The sequence below is a fragment of the Protomyctophum bolini genome (genome assembly GCF_963924005.1).
Source record: "Protomyctophum bolini genome assembly, chromosome: 4".
In the NCBI taxonomy this organism is placed as follows: Eukaryota; Metazoa; Chordata; class Actinopteri; order Myctophiformes; family Myctophidae; genus Protomyctophum; species Protomyctophum bolini.
This window is the reverse complement of record NC_137865.1, coordinates 8,670,277-8,687,835: the sequence shown is the minus strand read 5'-3', so window position 1 is coordinate 8,687,835 and position 17,559 is coordinate 8,670,277. Positions and strand designations below refer to the sequence as shown.

Sequence of the window (17,559 nt, the reverse complement as noted above, 5' to 3'; positions counted from 1 at the left end):
GCCTTACTCTGGTGTATTTGAGTCAAGTGCGCCTTCTCTGCAAATATAGTAAAAGTATAAAGTACTCATTGTGAGAAATGTCCTGTTTCACAAGCCAACATATATGTATACAATTCATCAAAATCTACAATCTCACGACGCATCATACGTGAACTAGTGATATATTGTGTGCAATAAATCAGAGTTTAAAGGTCTTGGCCCAAGTCTTGCATATACAGACTCTGAGAGAGCCAACAAATAATGACTCATCAGTTGGAACAGGGATCTTCAGCCCCCGAACCTCACTCCCACAGCTGTGCTGGTACAGCAGTCTCCTTCTCTGAGGTCAGTCATATATGCATGTGTCCATTCCCAGCCCACAATGTCTAAAGTTAGAATCATTATTTGAATGGAGACGCCTCTATGAAAACACTTGTCACTTTCACAGTACCACTGGCCTTCTGCGGTTGCCATTTAGATCTAGCATTGTGCCAATTGGCCGCCCGTAGCATTGTGCATCAGTGATTGGCTGTTGGCCGTCCATCCATGCAGTCATCGATGCACAGTGCTATGGCCAATTGGTGCTGCTATACACTTAACTTTTCCCATGCAATGCTATTGCCCGTGAGGTTATGCTTATCCCATTCTGACCTGAGATCAGATTCATACGAGGTTTCCGCACTGGACACACACTGGTCTGATGAACCCATTCTGACCTGAGATCAGATTCTAAAAATGTCAGTCGTTCTTCGATTTTTCAAAAATAGCAGACCTACAAGCTCGTATCGCGCCACTCGGTGGCGCGATATGAGCTTGTAGATCTGCTATTTTTCAATAGCTAAAGCATAACATGATGCTAACAACAAAATGGGTGCCAGGTCAGAATGGGTTATACTCCTTATACGATGGTATCATGCATCGATAGTAGTGGATCTATACTGAAGTATACAAGCACGCCTTAGGTTTCACTTCAGAGTTGCCTTCTGAGCATCGGAGTATGTTTAACTCTTAACTTTACACCCGTCTAATATTTTCTATTGGTGGTACCGTCTTAAACACTATACTAGCCAGTCTACAAGATCACAAATTGTCTTTAAACACATAGTAAGTTCTTTTTCTTTATTTTTATATATATATATTTTTTATCCCACGATTTTGTAACCCATTTTTCACCCCTGTGCCAATCATCTACTGTGATCCTGGGCTCTACACACCCTCCGCCAACCTGGGGAGAGCAACGGACTTAACTCATGCTCCCTTCATGCCCGAGTGTCCAAGTTGCTCCTTTACACCTGACAGTAAGTTCTAATGGGTACGTTCACACGCTCAGCCGGTGTCCCAGTTAGCGCCCGATGATGAAACAACAAAAAGAAAAAAGAGAAGCACCACTTTCTTTTCCGTCAGCGTGCGCTGAATGAATGAATGCACGCTTGCTGCTCAGTATGCATGTGTTAGGGTCATCCTGATTGGCATGGCAAACAGGTGTGTCATACAAAGCTCCAAGCGCGGGTGGAGGAGTGCACCTCCCCTCCCCGTCAATCCTCCTGCTGCCCCGCTGTGCCGTGGAGAGGAGGAGGGAAGGGGTCAAAGGGTCAAGCATTCCACGTCAGCTGGGCACGGGGGAGGGAGAGGGGGGGGGAAGACAGCCAAGCAGCCCTTGGCCCTGGGCCAAGACCCTATACCGACTACCGAGTGGCATTATAAACAAACACCCAAGATCCACAACAATGTTAAGTGTGTGCCCACACAACACTCACAACTTCACTACACAAGCATGACTAACTCATGCATTATACTACTGTATTATAGTTGGTACAAAAACTGTACATATTATTATTTTATTTTTTAATCAATTGCAGATCAACGAGCTCACAACACATAACCATGCATGCAATGCATTGTGAACTCTTAATGTAGACCAACATTTTTTGCTATGATAAGAAAAGAAAAGTTTAGGAAGTTTATGAACATTTTTGAAAACCCAACTTAGGGATGCCAGGTTGAAAGTGGTCAAAGGTGTTATTCATGGTGTCATGCGTCAGACGGCCTGAATAGACAAACTGACGCCTTCATACAGTAAAGTCATTGTGGTCATTGTAGGGTTGATACGAGCCACAATATGCTTGTTAGTTACTTGTATCCATCTTCTAATCTAATGGCCTGACAAGATATTAAATATTAATAAAAAATATATATCTCCCCTGGCAAGAACTCACATTGGTGCTAACCACTTTAGAGAATTAAATTGGCTTTCAGTCGAAGGCTGAGTACAACAACTGAGACTCATTATGGTCTATAAAAATGTATCTATTTATTATGTATTTATTGTTTTGTTTATTGATCTATGATGGTGTCGTTGTAATGTCCTTATTATTGTGATTTTAGTCAACGCATGTTCTTCCTATACTGTACCATATATATGTATTTATTTGGACCACAATGGAATGAAGTCTTTGACTTTTTGTGCAATCCTGACAATTCTGTACAGCTCTTTTTTTAACTGTATCTTGAATATATCAAATAAAAAAAATAAAGAAATGGCATAATATTACAGGTTGCATCCTCCTAGAAAGCATTGAACAAAGTGTTTAATATGGTCTGCTGAATTCAACACCGCAATAATATTCACCCCACTGAGTCACCCCGACTTGCTGCATTGCTATTCAATACCCAATCATTTTCATTCTCCATAACAAAGAACTGCTTGAGTGAATAAGCAGGTAAATGTTTGGTTGAAGAGACCAATTATGAACCCACAATGTGCCCCGGCTGTGCTTTCCAGCCAAGGCAATGGAATCTAAATAGTATTTATATTTAAACACAAACTGTTTTGCATACATAACATAACACAGGTGCAACACTTTTGCATCATCAGAAAGTAAAAATTGCATTTCTTGTATAGCCTGACAACGCAAGTCAAGTCACAAAATAAAACCTATTGCACCCTGGAAATACCTGGTGTAATTGGAATGGTTGGAAGGCTGGGGAACTACGGTATTTGTTATGATATTTGAGGTTGCAGATTATTGTAGCAGCGCAGCAATGCAGGACCACCAGTGACCACTGACCAGGAATTCTGGTTCAATTGATGAGACAATAGGTGTCGAGACAATGTTCTAGTGGTGATGGTTATGCTTTAATGTACACGATTGATATCATGGGGAGAAGTAAGTTAGACACACAGTCCGACACAGATCGGTGGTAAGGTAGTTCAGCCAACGAGTGCAGGGATCATCAGACCATAGAACCCATGGATTAAAGCAAAAGAAAAAATCTCACGACTTAAAAATGGTGTCCTAATGTGCCATTTGTGAAACAGTTGTGACAGGAGCCTCCCGCCTATACTATACCGCTGTTTCCTAAATGATTAACACAATATGTAAAATGATGATGTTTTAGTAATAGTCCTGCTTATGGAAGACGCTCACTAGACAGACTGTACCAAAACAAAAGCTCTCAGTCCTATAGCTGAGACATCGTGGCTCCTACACGCTACAAAATATCATAAGTTATGTTATAGTGTATTATATTTATAAGTACTATAAGTGATGGTTAAATATAAAGGTTAGAAATAAACGACCAAGAACAATAAGCAACCATGTCTATGAAAACAAGCCCAGAAGAGTGACTGGCCATACACTCTGGGCAGAACATAATATACGCTGTATAGAGTGACTGGCCATACACTATTACACTCTGGGCACAACATAATAAACACTGTAGAGTGACTGGCCACACACTCTGGGCACAACATAATATACACTGTGCCGGGTGGGGGGGGATTTACAAGCTCTACAGAAAAACAAGGCCACTGTCGCTTATACGCAGAAATGGCAACACTACTCAAAGAGACCGTTTTTTTGAGCCCGTGTGTGGTACAAACAAACTCTGAACCCAAGAAACAGAAAACCAGGGTGAGGGCCCTCTTCTTAAATGCAAGGCTCTTCAGTGTAAGAGGGCGATTTAAGTGTTCAACTTACCAACAACACTACCAGGACCAAAAGCAAAGCATCTTTCACCAGCATAACAATAACAACCTGCAACAGAAAACCAGGATCAAGTCCCTCTTCTTAAAATGTAAGGCTCTTCAGTGTAAGAGGGCATTTTAAGTGTTCAGCTTACCAACAACACTCCCAGGACCAAAAGCAAAGCATCTTTCACCCTCATAACAACCTGCTGTGTACATGTATGTCATTCCACACTTTCTCAGATGTCATGCAGTCGCTGGGGGAGCTTTAGCCGTGTCTACTTAACCAACTGTATCGGGCAGTCTAGGCTAGCTAGGGCACCCATCCACAAGTATGTACAACATGCACTGAATATAGCTGTGTTGTAGGACAACATTTAATTGACATACCGTAGGACAGGGGTATTCAATTCGATTATGGCCCGGGGGCCACAACCACAGCTGTAGAATGATTGTGTGTGACGGCCGGGGGCCGCACAGTGTGGGCGCGAAAGGTCTAGTTCTAGTCTAGTCTAAAGTGACTGAAGTCCCCTTGAATATAAGTATATTATTGTCATTATGGTAATCTCACACTTCATATCGTACCATATATTTTGTACCAAAACAAAAGCTCTCAGTCAACTGAGACATCTTGGCTCCTACACGCTATAAAATATCATGTCATAAGTTATAATGTATTATATTTATAAGTACTATAAGTGATGGTTAAATATAAAGGTTAGATATAAACGACCAAGATAACAATATACTGTAGTATAGTTATTCTTCACCAGCGCCAGCCAGATTCTGCAAGAACAATAAGCAAATGTCTATGAAAACAAGCCCAGAAGAAGTGACTGGCCACACACTCTGGGCACAACAGAATATACGCTGTAGAGTGACTGGCCACACACTCTGGGCACAACAGAATATACGCTGTAGAGTGACTGGCCACACACTCTGGGCACAACAGAATATACGCTGTAGAGTGACTGGCCACACACTCTGGGCACAACAGAATATACGCTGTAGACTAGTGTAAAGTGGATAGCTGAAATTTGGCGGAAGTAGCGGGATGTTGGCAGAAGTACCGCTCAAGGAAATGACGGTGACGCTTTACAAATCCGTTTACATTCTCCGTGAATGAAACAAATGTTGTGTTGGTCCAAAACATATTGTATCCGGGGGAAATACGTCTGGCGGATGTTCCGTCCCAACATTTCCGCCTATGCACTCTCTGCCTTATATTGTGACCAGGCTTTTCTCTTCGCAGATGAGTAAGCCTGGGACCGAGGCTACTGACCACATGAGCGCTTTAAACCTACTGTATATATGCATTGACTATTTGAAAATAGAAACTACAGCTTGTTGATCTGCTATTTTAAAACAAATGTTGAAAAAAAAGAAGAAAAAAACAAAAGAAAAGAGTGAAACCTTTTTAACATTTAACACAAATCTGGTACATGTTGATGTTGGTCCCTGGCACAAAATGTGTGTGTTGGTCCCTGGCACAAAATGTGTGTGTTGGTCCCTGGTGTGTGTGTGTGTGTGTGTGTGTGTGTGTGGGGATTTACAAGCTCTACAGAAAAAAAGGCCAATGTTGCTTATACGCCGAAATGGCAACAATACTCAGAGATGGTGGAACAGTTTTTTGATCCTGTGGTACAAACAAACTCTGAACCCAAGCAACAGAAAACCATTGTGAAGGCCCTCTTCTTAAATGGCTCTTCAGTTTTAAGTGTTCAGCTGCTTACCAACAACACTACCAGGACCAAAAGTAAAGCATCTGTAGCTGTCACCATCATAACAAACCCTTCAACAGAAAACCAGGATCAAGGCCCTCTTCTTAAAATGTAAGGCTCTTCAGTGTAAGAGGGCATTTTAAGTGCGAGCTTACAAACAACACTCCCAGGACCAAAAGCAAAGCATCTTTCACCCTCATAACAACCTGCTGTGTACATGTAGGTCATTCCACACTTTCTCAGATGTCATGCAGTCGCTGGGGGAGCTTTAGCCGTGTCTACTTAACCAACTGTATCGGGCAGTCTAGGCCAGCTAGGGCACCCATCCACAAGTATGTACAACATGCACTGAATATAGCAGCGTTGTAGGACAACATTTCATTGACATACCGTAGGACAGGGGTATTCAATTAGATTATGGCCCGGGGGCCACAACCACAGCTGTAGAATGATTGTGTGTGACGGGGGCCGCACAGTGTGGGCGCGAAAGGTCTAGTTCTAGTCTAGTCTAAAGTGACTTATGGAAATCTCACACTTCATATCGCGCACACCATATTTGTAACTTTCATTAGCCCTCTTATTGTTACCATAATTAAAATAAAAATCTTCCAGGGGCCACAAGGGGGGCGCATTTGCCCCACCATTTGAATGCCACTGCCGTAGGACTTTAGGATGTTTGTTAAATCACATTTTTATCTACAAAAGTAGCATGAATGGTTGTTAGATCTTTCAAACGTTTGTCATGAATCATTTTACCGGTGCTTGACCCTTAATTGGGCTGGTGGTGTGCATCATTCTAGGTGGTCAAGAAAGAAAGTCTTCTTTCTCTTTGGCCTCTCAGGCAGTATTTAAGGTCCATGTATACTAGGGCTGTTTTTCTCTGTGATTAATTCATTTGTTTTTTTTATAAATATACAAATATATATTATCTTTTAAACTGCTGTTTATGACATAGGCCTACGTGTACTGTACATATCTGCATGTGGTGTCGACCAGTGTGTACTGGATCACCCGCAACAAGCTCCACCAATCAAATAGTGGTGTATGAGAATGTTGTTTTATCACAATAACTATAGTGTATTGTTATAAAAGTTAACAAATAAAATATGCATGAGGTATAACTGCATATGATAGAATAATCATACTGTGCAGGTGCAATTGTGTGAGAGAGAACATGACATGTGCAGATAATAAAAGGGGTTATTTCATTGTTCACAGTGTCTTCTTAGATATGGAGCGAAACAGGGATTCTTTCTATTTAAGGCATATCTCGGCTATGTTCTTTTTCTTTATTCCATTAAATGAGGCACCTCTGTAGTAACCTTGTTGGAAAATGACATCTTCACTGAAAAGTAAACTTAATATATTATACTGACTCAAGGCTGAGAGTCAGACGACGCTGGAGACCTGGAGTTGCAAAGCTAGCTTTGAATTACCCTGCAGTGCTGCAATAAACGTATTTGATTGGGCCTATAATGAAATCCCTTTGTACCTTATTAATTTAAAATGGTTTGAATTATTCTACACAGAGAGACGGTAAAGCGCTTTGAGCACTTGGAAAAGCACTATAAAAATGCGATTCATTTATAATTTATTATGGTCTTCCTGCCAGGGCTGTCACACCTCCAACAGTGCCCATGTCATGACAGCTATACATGCATGGCAGGGGTGTCCTCTCCCCTGAGCCAGACCGGACCACATACCATGAAAACCGTTTTCAGATCAGTGACAACAGCAAGAGCATACTACTTGTGGCAAACAAAAGCCACTTCTGTGCCAAACTTGAAAGAAATAATATTAAACTGTACAATATAGTGCTACTGTACCTATTGCTACCCATTACGTCCCTTCTGGGGTAATCAAGTACTGTATAAGACATTTTTGCAGTGCCAAAAATCCGTTCACATGAACCAGAAACATAGACGATGTACAGTACCCAAAACCAGTTTAAACCCGTTAAACACATTGTTGACTGTCCCCGTGGGTCTATAGCAGCCCTCCTTTGGTGAAAACAATCACACTTGTGTGAAGTGAGGGGCGCCCCTTAGTTTTGCTTTTGTAAGTGATCACTTGGTTACAGTTGTATGGTTTCTTTCCTTTTTCCATTCTGGCTCCTTTCTTTATTCTAGTATGAATTAATCCTTTGCCGTTTCAACTTATTTTTTATTTGAACCATAAGCTTCTTGCGACAGCAGAAGTTACAGTAGCCCGGGTAGCCAATGTATATGATGAGAATGATGCAGCATCACTAGGTAAACACACTCTCTGTCCTGAAACGACATAGCGGACGGAAATATGGCTGATGCATGCATGCACAAGCTTGTATCAATTTGCCCATCTGTCCGTCAACAAGGAGATGTATACTGAAAATGTCCTGCCTAATCACACAACAGCAATTCACTTAATGGCCAAAATGCATAAACCCGTCTCCCGCTGGCCCAGCGTCTGTGTAGCGAGGTCACATGGGCTACACGCGAGAGAGGAAGTGTTTGCTCAGGAATAGACCCATTGAATGGATCTGCTGACATGGGCTGCCAGCAGCCTTCAACTGCTTTTCTTAAATAAACACAAGGTCACTCATCTGAAACCGGAGAGCTGAACATGTTACTAAACTCACAATATGACTGAATCGCACGCGCACGGCCGCACGCACACAAACACATGCACGCATGCACACATAAGGGTGAGAGTGGTTACACATAACGGATGTTTGCATCCAGTGCTTTTATTGTATTATATACCGCGTACATTATACCCCTTGGGAAGACACCGAATACATCTATATATATAACTACGGTATCTATTTTTAGGGGTCATCAAAAGGGCATCCATTTATGGGCCCGGGGAAGACACTGAGAAACTGGCATACACATCCATTGTGAGCTTGTGAGAAAAGATTCTTCACCGCAGTGGTAAAGTCCCTGCACACCATACCACCACGGAGGTCGTGGGTTCAAATCCACCGGGGTGCCTTTGTCAGTTCTTTGTCGGGTCTATGCGAGAAAAAGTTGGCCCGTGTTCGGGGGAGGGAAGCCGATTGCAGGTCCTCTGGGGGTGGCACCTGTCAGCAGGGAGTGTTGGAGGATTGTTTGTTATGTAACACAGGTCAAAGTTACATACGTAGGCCTACTATACTTTTTTATATAAAATTTGTACAATGCAAGTAACTATCGTGGAGGTTTGAATGTCAAGTTGATTTAAAAAAAGACTGAGAGGCCTGTATGAGGTCAAGGTCAGCGGCCCAACAAAGGAGGAGGGCGACTGTGGCTCAAGAGGTCCATGGGTCGACGGTTCGATTCCCGGCTCCTCCTGTCTACATGTCAAAGTGTCCTTGGGCTCAGACACTGAACCCCAAATTGCTCCCGATGTGCTGGTTGGTACCTTGCATGGCTTCCGCCGCAATCGGTGTATGAATGTGCGTGTGAATGGGTGAATGTAATGCACAATCTATATGTAAAGCGCCTTGGATAAAGGCGCTATATAAATGCACCATTTACCATTTAGCATGCATATTGCGTATAGGTCGGTTCAAACTTATGCTCAACATTCATCATCACACTATACAAGCCTCACCACACATACAATCCACTGCACTGATGACTCGTGGCAGGGCAGACTGCTGCAGTGCTGCTCAGCCAGCCTTTTCCTTGTACTAGATGCTCTAATGACAACTCAAATATAGCTGTCAGGGGTAGAAAATGAGACCATCTGCTACCATTAAAAGCATGGCAGACACGGAACACACTGTGCGGGTGGTTTCTCAACACCCAGTGGCTTTATGAGTGAACACAGAGATGCAATGACACAGATGACAGCGTGAGATGCCAAGTTTCGCTCGTGCGTTCTACGCCACCTTGCGACGTGTTGTGTGAGTGGCACGATGAGATCTGCTATTTTAACCCTTTTGTAATGATTTCTTCTCTTTTTTTGTAATTGTTAAATTTTACCAAAGTAGGGATGCTAAGGTTATAAAAAGGTAAATATCTCTGCACACAGTAATGCTATCACATGATTTATTAGTCCCAGAAGAAACTGGTACACCTCATCACTCATCAGATTGCAGGATGCGATCTATGAAATCCTCATACTAGGTCAATCAATCAGTGGATGTCAATACGCAAATATGTCAATCAGGTAATGTATCAATCAGTGAATGAGCCAATGGGACTTGAGATGGTGCCTTTGTCTAAATTCCACTGGCACATTAGTCACGAATTAACATTAATAATTCTGCACCAGTACAGTATGTAGCCTATACTGTATGTATTGTGTAAGAACTGTAAATTCTGCACAATTCAATCATTGTATTTGCAAGTTAGACTCTCTTAGAAAGTTAGATTATTAATCACCCTATTTTAGACTTTGTTGCAGTATGTTGCACACCAAAAATAGCTAGCCTATCTACAAACTCACAACCTGACGTATCGCAAAACAGTGTGAGCTTGTAGACAGGCTATTTTTGCTAAGTTTTAATTTGTGGGACGCCAGGTTGATAGTGGTTAAACTCAAACAAATTAAAAACAAACTAAATACATGCGTAAATTGAATACAGGCTGGATTGTGTTTACAGTCTTCTCCCGGACCTCGCGCCAACAGTCCCCAGGCTCTCCGTTGTGCCTCACAAAAGGTGCGTTTGATTATACAACTGGCATGACGAAGGGCTGGCTGTGCCTTGGCACCAAGGCTCCTTGGGGACGATTAATCCCAGCCGGTTCAGAGTCGGATGCCCAATTACTCTGTCAGGGCCCCCCACTTTATTTTACAAACTCACAATTACAGGACAGGAGGGGTGGTATCCACGCTGCTGCAGTGTGTGGCCAATCAGTGTGTGGCCAATAATACTACTCACCGGTTCTCGCTACTCGTCTGCGTTGTAAGTGGGGACATTAAAAGCTGCTCAAAGTGTAATTGGAATGTCAAATCTTACAGAGAACATCAAGGTTTACTTTAACATTGAGTGCCACCTGGTGGACAAAATGGGTAGCGATTGCATCAACGCTAGCGAGCTAAAGTGAGGCCAATCCTTGCTCTAGAAAACGCCAATGTTCCAATCGTGATCGCCGGATAATCAAAAAAGGAACGTCGAGATCTGTTCAAAACCACGGACAACGGCGTAGTTTCAGAGAAAAGAGGGTGCAAAGGTCGTGGCTAACACAGAAGCTATATGGAGTTGGTCGTGCAAAAGCAGTGCAGGCGAGGCCCTAGCAAGCGTCCCTATAGCAACCAGAGTGATTACAGAAATGAAACACAGCAAGGCTTTCTTATAGCGCCTTAAGACGAGCCCCGCGTAATTAATTTATAGGACGAGTATACCTGTGATTAGCAACACACTGTATGTTAAAAGGAGCACCGCTGCAAAAGGCTTCGTGTTTGTGGCATCCCTACAGTAACACAGTAACATACTGTATACCCCGATACTAGCAGCCTCTACAATTTAGGCATATTTAGCAGATGTTCTTTGTGTCTCTGAAACTATTTGCATGACATGGCAGGATAGAGATTGTGAAGTTTGAACTACCATCAACCTGACATTACCATTTTGAGAAGTGTTATTTATTACAGGTGAAAGAAGAGTGGATCACGTGAACAGAAAAATAATCAGTCACACAGGGTTCTCAGGGCTTCTGGGAAACTGAGGCGCAATGCTAAGTCTATGAGGGACAATGCCCTCAACATGTCACATGGTGACATGTGAGCTTTAAGAGCTGGCATTTATGATATTTCTGTAGGAGGGGGAAATGCAAAGTATATAATTTGGGAAATTTGGGAAACACTTTGAAAATGGGGTTAATGTGATTAAAGAAAAAAGCGGCAGGGCCACATGAACCAAACGTGTCACATTGTAAACGGGTCTACCATTCATACACTGCACTATTTACTGCATCTATTTCCAAGACTGACCTCACTAACGCTCAATAAACTGCTACCATTTTATGAAGTGCAGAAAGCTGACTAAAGGACACAGGATAATAATAGACTGATAGATGATAATTGAGTTTAGGAAGAAGCCTCCCTCTATTCTTCCTGCCGTTATTGATTGCAAGGCTGTTGAAGTGATTACAATACAAAATGATTGATAAGCTTTGGACCAAATACTGATGTTGTTCGTGCAAACTGCAAAGGTCCATCAGCGTATGATGCATGTATACAAGGCGTTTTAGCGTTGACATGTACCACTATATGGAAAATGTTTGATTCAATCTGTGCTACAGTATATGCTGGTTTGAGTCACTACAGCCTGATTTAAACTTTTTTGCAAAGCACAAAGAATAGCAGATCTACAAGCCCACAAAGCATCACAGTGCGACGCATTGTGAGATTGTAGATTTGCCATCTTCGGTGTGAGACACCTGCGCACAGCCAACTATAAATCAGCCATTACTTGAAAAAGTGGAACTTTTTTAGAATGTGCATTAAAATTGCAGGAGCAAATATTGACATTTAAAAATCTCCCAACTGTACAGTATGAAGACGCTATTCCTTCTGGTCAGGATCACAGATAATAATATGCCAATATTTATGCAGGACCAAGATTTTGTTAAACTCATTTTGTCCCTGCCGCTATCAGGCCTTTAAAAAAAAAATAAGACTGTGTGTAAATCTGTGCTTCTCCTGTGTATTGTTTGTGTTGACTGTTGAGGATGATGATTGTATTTACTGTGCAACAAACTGTCCCTCTGGAATAATAAAAAAAAAACGTTTACAATGACGTGACTTTGAATGGCCGATGCATTCAGATTTGAGTAATCTGCTTTCCTGATTAAACAACCCCCTGCGCACACACGCATGCATGCATGCATGCACAATACCTACGCTGTCGATTGTCTATAAATAGTGCTTATTTGGAGGAAGCAGAAAAATGACAACTTCCAGGGAACACTGGAAGCCCTGCTTTCGGCTAGACACTTTCTGACTTAGGTCATGACCAGGCTTTTCTATTTGCAGATGAGTAAAGACTGGGCCTGAGGCTATCAGCAATATTCCCCATACAGACTGACAATATGGAAGTCTGAAAAGGGCACAAGGACAAAAAATAACGAATCTAATTGATTGATTGACAAAAAGTACAGTCAATACAATAATGCTAAAAGGATAAAACAAAAAGCCCTGAGGGCTTGTTTCCATCGTGTTCCTTTATTCAATTCATCAAGACATATAAAGACATACAATACACTGTACAATACTATACTATCTCAAGAGTTCAGATGAAATCAAGGCCCACTTCCCGACATTCAGTCCACCTACAAAGACAAAGGCAATTGGAACGGGCCTATAGTCATATCCGCTGTCAGGGGGCAGGAAGCCCTCCCCCATTTAAGTCAACAAGTCTGACACAACAATCCCACTACGAGCTGCATGAGGCCCAAAAAAAGAACCCACTGTATGACCCATCCCTGTGTGAAAGCAGACTAAGTGGGAGCAGACACATATCTGTATGACCCATCCCTGTGTGAAAGCAGACTAAGTGGGAGCAGACACATCTCTGTGGATGAGGAACTGCGGAAAGGTCATGTCACGCTGTGACTGTGACTGTGAGCTTGTAGACTGGCCATTTGTTGTACAAGAAAGTATATTTCAGTTCAGTATATTTACAGTAAGTGATATGTGCGCATGTTTTTTGTCATTAAAAACATAGATCAGAAATTCCTTCAAAACATGCATGACCCATGCAGTCCAATAGTGTATCATAACTCAATGGCCCTTTTGATTATCTTTGAGTCAATAGTACAGTATACAGAATACACTGTGAATACTTTTCAAATACGGTGTCAAAGCATACACATACGGTACACTGTACAGTATCTCACAGATAAACAAATACTGTACAATACATACTGCAAGACTGACTCCCACATACAAGTATAGCTCCCCCTCATTCCCACAGTTCACAATGACATTTAAGCGTGAACACGTGTTTATAGGAAAAGAGGCTTTCCTAAAATTGTCCCCACAAGCTTGCAGGATCCCTGGCTCTGAAATAGACTGCAAGGAGCACTGTAAACAACTGCATGTGGTCAAATAGCGGTGTCAAAATATAGGCACAGAATGTGCTGCTGGCAGTGTATGTATATCTGACTAGAGGCAAGGGAAATACTGCACGTCGTACAGTATGTATCTGAAGCGTTTCATGGCTGCAAACAGCCCAAAGTAAAGGGCACATAAAAAGGGGTGGACTTTGACTTTAACTGTCAGTTTAAGCCTGCAAATGAGTGCTCTAGTTAATTGCCCTCTGCCTGGAAAAGAGTTTAGGGACAAGATGCAAAGAGAAGCCACTCAGAGGCGGGCAGGCCACCCGCATGGACAGAAGCTGCGAGACGCAGATATCTCAAATCTCAGTCAGTCTACGTTAGACACAGAGCCAGCACAAGCCCTTCCTGTTGCTGATTGGCCCTGAGGGCTGTGGCTAGACGCACGCACACACGCACGCGAGCACGAGCACACACAGACACACACACACACCACACACACAGAACGAGAGAGAGAGAAAATTGAGAAAATGTTGATGTAGCAGCACAGCTCATCCATTGTGTGGGGTCCGATGGAACGAGATCTGGCCAGTACCGTCCAGCCCCCTTGTCTCAGAGAATGGGAACCTTCATGAACGAGCTGACCGTCGTGATGATGACCAAGCTGGACAGAGAAAGCACAGAGGGAGGCAGGCAAACGCAGACAGGGCTCTCACACTACCGTTATTCATGCTAATGACTGGACACAATTGTCTAGTGGCTTGCCCTAAAAGACAGTGACTAATGTCCAGCCACAGTTTTAAGATTGCTAATCATTACAAACACAGCCACTGTTAAAGTTAATTGTGGGGAAAGTCGGTCTTTGATCACAAAATCAGGAGTGCTAATTCAACTCGCGGGACACTCTCTGAGTTAAAGGACACTCTGGAGTTTGCAGTGTTGTGTTGGCTTCAGTGTGCAAAACGAGGCAGCTGCAAACAATGGAAAGCAGATGACAGCTCTTTCTCTGCGTCAAGTTCACTGGTGGGTGTGTCCCGTAGATTTTGATGGGGGGGATTAATGCAATGGTTCTCGATGTAATGTTTGTCACTTTTTCCATGTCATGTAAGTAGTGTTGCAGATTAGTAGATTTTAACCACTTAAACCCTGACATCCCTATTTTGGGCTGGTTATACTTTTCCTTTATGCCGGCTGGCAAGTAGGGCAGCAAACCAAGGATTTGGGCTGGTTATAAAAGGCCAATAATGTTTTGCAATTTGTGATAATGAGTAAAAGACGATTGGGTGAAGAAAATCTCTCTTTCTCTCTATTTCTCTCTCTCTTACACACACAGACAGACACACATATACTGTATACAGCCAGTGAAAGTTGCTATCTACCGCCCACAGAGAAATGCAAGCAGAAAAGGTTCATATTTTGGGGCAAATCGGGTTCAAAGGAGCAATGACCCTAAACAGGGTAATTGAGAGAGGTTGGAATGCGAGGTCAGACCCTCACTGTTAGACCATCACTCATATAGAAATGCCCCCCCCCCCCAACATGCACCAGAATATGAATACAGGAGCCTCCACGTCATGTAAAAATCACTTAAATCTCTTTAAGTACTACGTTTGACTTGTGTCTTGGGGATCGGGAGTGAACAATTGCTGCATTTCTTTCATAACGTCCCCCCTGTGAATTCACCACCTCCCCCGTGGGAGTGTGAAATATCCATTTTTCTTTCCACAGCATGTGATATCAAGGAAAGGAGATTGTTTGTTCAGGGGACTGGTGGGAAACTTTTTTTTTTTTTTTTAAACAAAGCCAGAACGAAACCATTCAATGCAGCACAATAAAAAAAGCTGGACAATATTTATTCAATAATTCACTCTGTGGCTTGGAGCAATAAAATACCAACATCACGATGAGTGGCATAACTTTCACAAAAGACAACTAACTCACCCTGAACAGTAGCTACTACAGACCGGACACCCCAGCTCTACCCAGAGGGGGTCGGCAAAGCGGCAGAGGACAAGTGAGGTTTCCACAGGCTTCAAATCAGGCACACTTGCACAGCACACACAGCCAACAACACGCACCAGCAGCACATGTGGCAAACACATCACAGCAATGAGACGAGATGCACCACAAAGTCACTGCTTGGCTTTATAGAGGCCGTAAAACAAGACCATTCCAATGGAAACTGAAATCACACCAGGGGCACCAAGAAATTAAGATGTTCACAGGGTCTCGGTTTATGAATGGAAAAAAACACCAACAATCTTTTTTTAGAGATCGCGGGTTGGAAGATATCATACTGTATATGTCTGTCGAGTCTCAGACGGTACTGAGTCACAGTGACTTAGCACTGCACCCATCCTCCCACGAGGGTTAGGAGACAACTGTTGCTCAAAGTATGCATCCTCCATACAACGTCTCATTCAGCTGTTGTTAGTCAAGTGTTCAGATGATGTTGGTGATTCCTGACATTCCTGAGAGGCTCTCCGTGATGAGAACCTCCTAGCTGCTGAACTCTCAAACATCCCACATGGCCATAGCTGTTATGTTTGTTTGTTTGTTTGTCGCTTTCTTTTTCACCTGCACAGCAAGCCAGGTTAGGATGGATGCCTATACAGTCAGATTACTAATAATACAAGCCAATAATAGTGAAAGACTGAAAGTGAATCCGTTTGCTATGCACAAGTGACCATGGGGAGTTAGAAACACATTCAACTTTAACATTATTTTTGTTGTTTGGTCAAGTGCAGTGTAAATAAAGTAAGAAAATACTACTACTGTACGTACTTATTTGCATTTTTGAAGTATTTTTAGTTTGTACCTTTGTGGAGAATATATTTACTTCTGCTCCACTCCATTTCTGAGGAAAATATATTGTACTTTTTGCTACAGTATTGAAAATAGCTGATGTACAAGCTCACAACGCCCTGGAAATACACTTTTGGTACTTTTAAAGTATATTTTAATGACAATACTTTTGTACTTTTACTATACATTCTGAATTCTGGACTTGTACATGTAACAGACGAGTATTTCTACATTATGGCATTGATACTTTTACTCAAGTAACAAATAGGCTACTTCTTCCACCACTGGTCAAGTGTCAATAAAATGCAAACTGTCAAATACAAACTGTCATGTCCAATGTCTGTGCATGTATGTGGGCTGTGGCACGTGAGTGCTGTCATGATGCTGCATGCATACAGTCAAAAGGTAAAGCAGTAAAAGCACACACAGGTGGCAGTAATTTCTTTTCAAGTCGTGTCATTTCGTCAAGACAGAGCGGTGTCGCTCGACAAAAATATTGCGAGAATTGCGACGCGTTGTTGTTGTTGTTGATAAACATTTGGTCTTTTCGGCGAACGAAGCCCAGAGGGAATCCCTCTTTATTATTTACTATCATTAAAGCAACGTTTAATTCTGGGCTACATCCCTGAAGACCAGAATTAAGTTGCTTTTAAACGAATTAAACGTTGCTCTTACCTGGTAAAGTGACTTTATCGGCGGCGGCTGTAACCTGTCGACTTTTAATCACTGCCACGGAACTTTTACACCGCAAACCTCAGACTCTGCCAAATTAAAGCTTCCAACCGCCTCTATAGTCTCCGAAGTTGTTTACAATTCATTCGCTTTTCCTCCGGAAGAGATTGGGTAGCCTATTAAGAAACATAGAACACTACGCGGTAAATATTACGATCCTGCGTCAACGTGATGAAGTGAAGTCAGTAGCAGGACAATAAGCTGCCTGAGGAAGTGCTGAATGAAGTTGGTAAAATAAGGAGTTGGTGACTCCTACAGGCGTGTCAGGACCCCAGCTTCATTTGAATATTTTAGGGTTCAGGGTTGGTATTTCATTTTTAACTAAGGGACTGCAATGGAAATAAGCCGTTGGCTTTCTTGCATTTATCCTTTTGATGGTGATGTATAA

General features: G+C 42.4%; 1 protein-coding gene across 1 annotated transcript in view; it reads right to left on the bottom strand.

Moving 5' to 3' along the window:
• Nucleotides 1-17,261, bottom strand: part of tspan9a (tetraspanin 9a) — a 255,026-nt gene extending 237,765 nt beyond the window's left edge. Inside the window, exon 1 of the mRNA XM_080761379.1 lies at nt 17,115-17,261. The gene's annotated coding sequence lies outside the window, so the exon portion shown is untranslated. The remainder of the gene's footprint in view (nt 1-17,114) is intronic.
• Between the last annotated feature and the right edge of the window lie 298 nt (nt 17,262-17,559).